Genomic DNA, 7,643 nt, shown 5'->3' with positions numbered 1-7,643 from the left:
CCGAAATTGGCGCCGGCGGACACAGTCCGAACCTGGCGGGCTTGGGGGCGCCGGCTGAATCGTTTTTCGCGCGAAAATCGGCGGGCCCTCCTTGGCAACGACTCGGCTCTTCTCGTCGCTTCGTCGTCCTCATCGCCTCGGTTCCCGCAGTGGAATCAATGCCAAAGCTGCCGCGCGCTGCCGCGCCAGTCAGCCTCCTTCATTGATGCCTCATGGGCGGCGCAGTGAAGATGGTGAAAGATCGTGGATGTCGCCTAGAGGGGGGTGAATAGGCATTTTAAAATAATTATGGTTTAGGCTTGAACAAATGCGGAATAAACCTAGCGGTTAATTTGTCAAGCACAAAACCTACAACAACTAGGCTCACCTATGTGCACCAACAACTTATGCTAAGCAAGATAAACTACTAGGTGATAGCAAGATATATGACAAGAAACAATATGGCTATCACAAAGTAAAGTGCATAAGTAAAGAGCTCCGGTAAGAGATAACCAAGGCACGCGGAGACAACGTTGTATCCCGAAGTTCACACCCTTGCGGATGCTAATCTTAGTTTGGAGCGGTGTGGAGGCAAAATGCTCCCCAAGAAGCCACTAGGGCCACCGTAATCTCCTCACGCCCTCGCACAATGCAAGATACCGTGATTCCACTAAGGGACCCTTGAGGGCGGTCACCAAACCCGTACAAATTGGCAACCCATGGGGGCGGTCACCGATACCCGTCAAATTGCTCGGGGTGATCCCCATGACCTAATTGGAGACCCCGACGCTTGCCCGGAGCTTTGCACCACAATGATTGAGCTCCGAACACCACCAACCATCTAGGGCGCCCAAGCACCCAAGGGGAATAAGCTCAAGGGTACCAAGCACCCAAGAATAATAAGCTTCTCAACTTGTAACTTCCACGTATCACCGTGAAGAACTCAAACCGATGCACCAAATGCAATGGCAAGGGCACATGGAGTGCCCAAGTCCTTCTCTCCCAAATCCCACCAAAGCAACTAATGCTAGGGAGGAAAGTGAGAGGAAGAACAAGATGGAGAACACCAAGAACTCCAAGATCTAGATCCAAGGGGTTCCCCTCACATAGAGGAGAAAGTGATTGGTGGAAATGTGGATCTAGATCTCCTCTCTCTTTTCCCTCAAAAACTAGCAAGAATCCATGGAGGGATTGAGAGTTAGCAAGCTCGAAGAAGGTCAACAATGGGGGAAAAACATGAGCTCAAAGGATTAAGGTTCATTGGAGAAGAAGACCCCCTTTTATAGGTGGGAAAAAAATCCAACCGTTATGCTCACAGCCCGCACAGAGCGGTACTACCGCTCCAAGGAGCGGTACTACCGCTAGTAACCCTTTGAAAAACAACACCAAGGAGGAAAAAGGCCAGTAGAACCGCCGGAGCGGTACTAGCGCTCGTCCTCACGGTACTACTGCAAATGGTGGCGGTACTACTGCTTGCGAGCGGTACAAAAAAATACTTCCGTGCCTACCTCCGCTGAGCAAAACACGAGATTTTGGTCCGGAGCGGTACTACCGCTTAGGAGCCACGGTAGTACTGCTCTGGAGTGGTACTACCGCTCAGGAGCCGCGGTAGTACCGCTCTGGAGCGGTAGTAAAAAATTACATCCACTCTAGCCACGGTAGTACCGCTGCAGCCTTTACCAAAACAGCCACAACTTCTGCAAACGGACTCCGAATTCAACGAAACCAAGTTTTTTGGAAAGCTAATGACATGGGCTAACACAATCTTGAGAGAAATAACAATAAAAAGAAAATTATAAAAGGCCCATAATAAAATGGTGAGAACCCTTCCTTGAATAATACCGGTAAAACCTCCAACACCGAAAACATCATAGAAGATGCATGCGAACTCCGTTTTCGATGAACTCAATCTTGTCATCAAGATGACCATAAGCTCTAAGACTCACAAAGAGAACCAAACAAGAACCAAGAAAGATGATGTAAGGATGCAATGGTTTGATCTCTCTATGAATGATACGATCAAGCTACTCATCGAGAGCCCCCCTTGATAGTACGGCAATCAATCCTATAACCCGGTCTCCCAACTACCATCATGAGACCGGTAAAATAGAAAACCTATCAAGGGCAAACCTTTGCCTTGCACATGGTCCACTTAAGCTAGATGGTTATGATCTTGACTCCCTCAAGTTGGACCACCTTTCTTGATTGCGTTGGCTCGATGAAGACTAGTTGATTGCTCCCCCATACTCCACTATGGGTGAGCCACTCTTCCGCACATCTTCCAAAGTCCATTGTCCCCACAATGGATGGCAAGCTTCAAGAATTTGATCTCTTCGTGATGCTTCACTTGAATTTGCACACCGCAACCTAAACCCACAAAGAACTCTCACGAAGATCATGGGTTAGTACACAAAGCGTAGTTGACAATGCTTACCATACAATGGGATCGCTTGATCCCTCTCGGTACATCTTCTACGCTTTGTGTGTTGATCAACTTGATTCACTCTTTTACTTAGTCTTGATCAACCTCTCACAAGACCAATCTTTAGGTAATTCCTTGAATAGCACCTTGGTCATCACAAACTCTCCTTGAAACCAACAAATGTACTCCAAGAAAAGCCTATGGGCAAAACCTTCAAATATAACTCAAGGTAACCATTAGTCCATAGAGATTGTCATCAATTACCAAAACCAAACATGGGGGAACCGCATGTTCTTTCAATCTCCCCCATTTTGGTAATTGATGACAAACACTTTCAAGAGAGTTTATACAAGGAATTATGCATCACCATGGAATGCAACAACCAATAATGCATGCGTATGAGATGCAAATGCTTATGAACAAAACCAAAGTAAGGAGAAAACTCTGAAGACTTCTCCACAAAACTCTCTGAAACTTCTCCCCCATTGGCATCGATTGCCAAAATGGGCGAAAAGCTTAGAAGGCCAATATAGATTGAGTTCCTCCATAAATTGTGTATTTCTCAAAAGAGAGTGGCATGCCATACACAAATCCAAAGGTAACACTTGGAGGAAGACCAACTATATTGAGGCACCAAGATTGCTAAAGGAAGATATGCCACAAAGACATAACCGACAGAGACACAAACAATCAAGCGATCAAAAGATACCAATTGAAGCAAGCTATCAAAAGATACCAATTGAACCAACTAGACCAATGATCCTACGTGCCACAAGAATAAAGGATATTACGATATGAGCAAAGTAGTGTTCTAAAGAAACTAGAGAAGTTCCCCATGATTTGTGCCCACAAGAATTTTTGTATTTGGATACATAGTACACAAAATAGGATCATAGCTCCCCCAAAATCAATAGAAACTTACACCAAGTGCAAGTGAGCATATAGGAAACTAAGCCTAGTACTTGCAACAAACACATGGTTGAGCAACAAGTAAAAGAGGCAACTTAAGAATGGGCTCAACCAAAATGATGTGTGTGAGTCAAGGCAATGCACTTGAGAAGACTAATGTACGGATGAGCATTAAGCATCAATAAAGTCTTGAAAGAATGAGGCACACGGTGCAAGGCCTATCATTCCCACACACAACTAGCAAATGGGTTCACAAGCTTACTAATAAGCATATAAATAACCTATGCTTGTGACAACCCGTGGTGAAGATAGAAGATGAAAGCCTCATCAAGACGAGGGATACCAATTAAGATGGCAGAAGCCTCATAAATATAAGCATGAGGAAAATAATCTTCACCACACAAGAGTGCATCAAGATGAAACGATAGAAGACACGCACTCAAGGCAAAATCTTTCACAGAGCCACCAAAGAAATAACATAAGAAAGACAAGGTGGACATGAAAGAAAGGATATCAACTAGATATGCAACTTCTCTCAAGTGTATAAGATTCTGGGTAGACGAAATCATGATGATATATATCTACAAAGAAGGATGTACAGCCGAAATAGTTACAACACGAGGAACAAGATATCCAAAGGGAGGTCATACATATACCAATAAGATATTTTCTTGGAAGCATAGCACATGGCTAGATATGGTCTTATTGTATATAAATGAAGTCCACACACGAACAACAAAGACATCACAACTAGCAACAATAGATCGTTGTTGGGATGCTTTGAGAAAGGAAACAAGTATCACAATGAATGAATAACATGCCATGATACAACCTACACAAGGTTGATGCAAGAAATGTGTGCATGAAGAATATGAAGATACTTGTTACCGTGTTAACATTGGAAGGATGTAGTAGATACCAATTGAAGGTAGATAGTAGTTCATTGATCATCCTAGCTCAACTCCAATAAGCACATGATGACAACACCTTCCTTGTGAGTGAGCCGAGCATCCAATGTATCTCCAATTGTTCCTAGAACAACAACACAAACAAAATGGTACCCAAACTCATTGGGACCAAAGAGTTAGAGAACCAACAATACATAGGACAAACTCCACATAAAATGTGCATATAGATATGAAAATGAATTTCATGCACATCTCATCCAATTTGAGACTTGGTGGAGTTTCCCCTATATATTGGGTCAAAGAAAGAAAGCATGCCAAAGATACTACACGAAGTTAATATCCATGCTCAAGACTTTCAAGAACCGATACCAAATGACAAAGAAATACCAAGTGAAGAAAAGATACCAAATGAATAAATCATCACTTGGAGGATATCAATAAAATATACATCAAGGAATGAGATATCCATTGATACCCACTAAATAAAAGATATCAAACCCCCAAAAGAGAGGATGGTTCCAAACAAACCAAGCTCTCTACAAAGTTGCATGATGGCACAAAGTACCCAAAAGAAATGACTTGCCTTCCACCAACACACACTTGATAAGGATCACAAGATGAGTGTTTTATAGAAAATAGGATAGCTCCCCCAAGACTAGTGCATTATAGAGAAATTGCATTTGAATACAAAATGCACAAGGTGGGATCACCACTTTCACTATATCTAGAAAACACTAGACAAGATCAAGAAATAAACAAGATCCACAAGTGGTATGGAAGACAAAGGGAGTTGATACAATCCTTGGCAAGAGAAAAGGCAAATAAAAAGCAAAAGCCAATGTAAAGATGATCAATAAATTCTACCACAAAAGTGAGTACCAATTGTCAAAGACAAGCAGTAAATGGAAATAATTCCCGGTGGTAGATAGCAAGGATATCCAACATCATCTTTACACCAAACACAACCAAATTGCAACTTGTAGAGCTAACATGCCACCTAGGAACAAGATAAGTTACAATATCAATTCTAGATGACAATATCTCAAATGTACACATTTTTAGGCTTGTAATATGCACATAGCACATTACTCCCCCATAATGTGATACCAATAAAAACTTAACAAGAGGCAATAAGAGGATCCAACAAGAGATAATTAATGGACTATTTAGAATTTGAATTTCTCATGAGAAGACGTACCACATAGCAACTAGATAATCTCATAATATCAATACTAGATGGTATTCCTCATGTACACACATTTATAGGATTGTGAGGTGCACAAAGCACATCACTCCCCCATAATGGGATATTCCATTAATCTCTCACGAGAGCCAACTAAGATACAAACAAGAAGCATAAAGGCTCTACGCACGACACACACGTACATGATGTGCAAACCAACACACACATACTTGATTGCTCAAGATAATCAAGTTGGAAGCACAACATATACAAGCACATGCAAGGAACGAAACCAAACATGCAAAGGGGCAAGTAACTTTCAATGTAAACAATTTAAACATGAGTTACCGCAAGGAGGAACATTGGATATATGATAGAAACTTGATAATCCGAATGAGTTGGCTTGAGACAATAGGAATGATGAAGTCCCCTTAATTCTTCATAATGTAGCCAAGTCTCCAATGCCCTCCAACATCACCTATTGATCATGTTTGAGCTTGTTGGTCCCCAACCAAGTTGGGTCCTAAGAGGTTAGTCACAATAGGCTTGGCTACCCAAATGGTTCTTTGCTTCAAACCACTTTGAGTACCAACAAACTTGGCAACCACATTGCCAACCTTATCCTTCCCAAGAGAATAGACATCATCAATAATAATTGGGTTGGATAAGTTACCACTAGTGCATGAAGAAGCGAGGTGACCTTTCTCACGACATAGGTAGCAACGTCTACTCTTCACTTTCTTCTCACTTGATTTCTCAACTTGAGAAGCTTGAGTCTTCTTGGGAAGAGGCCTTTCTTCAACTTGAGGATGAGCATGAGAATGCACTTGTAGCCACTTCCCTTGTTGCTTGTCACTAATGGCCTTCTTCTTCAATGGGCAAGATCTAACATGTTGCCCTTCAATTTTGCACTTGAAGCAAATAATCTTGTCCGAACTCTTGACTTGTTTTTGGCCCTTCTTCTTGATCATCTTGGACTTCTTCTTCTTATTGTAGTTGAATCCAAGTCCACCTTTGTCATTGGGGGATTTTTGCACACTCAAGATATTGTTGAGTGTGGATTTCCCTTCATGACTCTTTTCCAAGTCTTTCTTCAAAGAAGTGACTTGGGCCTTGAGCTCTTTGATTTCCTCTACATGGTTAGTCTCAATACAAATACTAGGAAGTATAAGCTTCATCGTTAGAGCAACAAGGCAAGGAAAGAAATTCATCACAAGATGTACCAATGTTATGGATGGATGAATCGCAAGGACTAGCACAAGGCAATATAGCATTTTGAATAAAAGTAGTGCTAGTATCCACATGAGGCTCACTAGATGTTACCTTAGCAAGCATGGCCTCATGAGCTAACTTTAGCATATTATGGGATACTAGAAGATCATCATGAGAGCTTGTGAGCTTTACATGATTTTCTTCCAACATACCATAATTGCTAGATAGCAACTCAAGTTGAGCCCTTAGCTCAACATTTTCCTTCAAAATGGATGCTTCACAAGAGATAGAGTTAGTAGCACAAGCATCATCATGAACAACAAGAGGAGAGGACACCTTGGCAAGCTCTTTTGAATACGAAGCTTTAAGTTGAGCATGAGACTCGGTGAGTTTGATGAGCTCACTCTTAATGACCCTTGAGCCATTTTCGAGGTGCTCATAGTCCTCAAGGAGTTTAGCATGTGCAACTTCAAGCTACTCATTTTTAATACCATTGGCCACCTCAAGTGCTCTATCACGAGATTCCCTCACTCTAGATAATTCTAGAGCAAAAGTCTCCTCAAGAGATTCCTTGGTGGTTTGTTCAAGTTCGAGAGCTTGGGAGAGGTCCGCGATCTCATTAGCGTAATCACGGTCATGACCTTCCATTTTATCAATGGTGACCTCATGCTCCTCAAGACGAGATTCCAACTCATCAATATATTTCTTGCCCTCAATGGCAATGGACATGATTTCCATGAAGTTGGAACGAGCAATTTTATTTTTATTAAGAGCTTTAAAAACCATTTCCCCCTTAATTTTTAAGGAGGCTACATTATCATTCTCTTCATCATTATCCTCATCATCATTAGCGTCAACATCATCATCAAGAGACATATTGGGTTTCAAAGTAGGAGATACCTTTGAAGCCTTATCCATAAGGCAAAAAGCAATAGATGATAATGTAGGATCCCTTGAAGCACCATTTAAAACCACATCTTGTTCCATGGAGTGTTGGGTTTCCTCTACATTGTTAGCACCACAACTCGAG

This window comes from Triticum urartu, chromosome 4A (assembly GCF_056163025.1).
Source record: "Triticum urartu cultivar PI428250 chromosome 4A, HENAU_Tu73, whole genome shotgun sequence".
Lineage (NCBI taxonomy): Eukaryota > Viridiplantae > Streptophyta > Magnoliopsida > Poales > Poaceae > Triticum > Triticum urartu.
This window is presented reverse-complemented; position numbering follows the sequence as displayed.